Source organism: Wasmannia auropunctata, unplaced genomic scaffold (genome assembly GCF_000956235.1).
Source record: "Wasmannia auropunctata unplaced genomic scaffold, wasmannia.A_1.0 LD336074.1, whole genome shotgun sequence".
Lineage (NCBI taxonomy): Eukaryota > Metazoa > Arthropoda > Insecta > Hymenoptera > Formicidae > Wasmannia > Wasmannia auropunctata.
In genome coordinates, this window is record NW_012026816.1 from 4,981,700 (window position 1) to 4,982,281 (window position 582).

Genomic DNA, 582 nt, shown 5'->3' on the forward strand with positions numbered 1-582 from the left:
CATTCTGTGAGAAGAATATTTCCGACATATTTAATTAAAGTAGATAAGGTTGACGCTACTGAAGGAGTTCTGTATTCTTGTTTCTCACTATCGTATTTTGCAACTATATTAATTGCATATATACAGTCATTGTAGAATTTTGGATGATACAGTGATTCGAAGTTATCTATGTCTTTATTCTTGTCTTTTAACGCCAAGAAAAATCGACCAAGAAGGCGCAACCTGGCACGTATCATATTGTTACGCCCGGGGCGGTAAAACTCGCGTTCGCGCACTCGAACGTGTGTTGCCCGCGTTTCCGCACTCGCGCACGCGCACGCGTACCGGATCGCCGCGGAGAAATAAATGGAACACCAACTTAGAAAGTGATAAACTCTTTAATGCAAGAGAACGTAGCGAAATACAGAAAGGGGTTAGAGCACGTCCGAACGGGTCGACGGCTCGTCTCCAAATCTAATGGCGTCCGTTTGACAACCAAGAATCTCGTTGTCCAGGAAACAAGTAACTCTCGCCGGCAGCTCGACCAGCTCGCTCAATTCGCAACGGCGCGGGCGTAACACAGCCCTCCCTCTTCTAGATTGT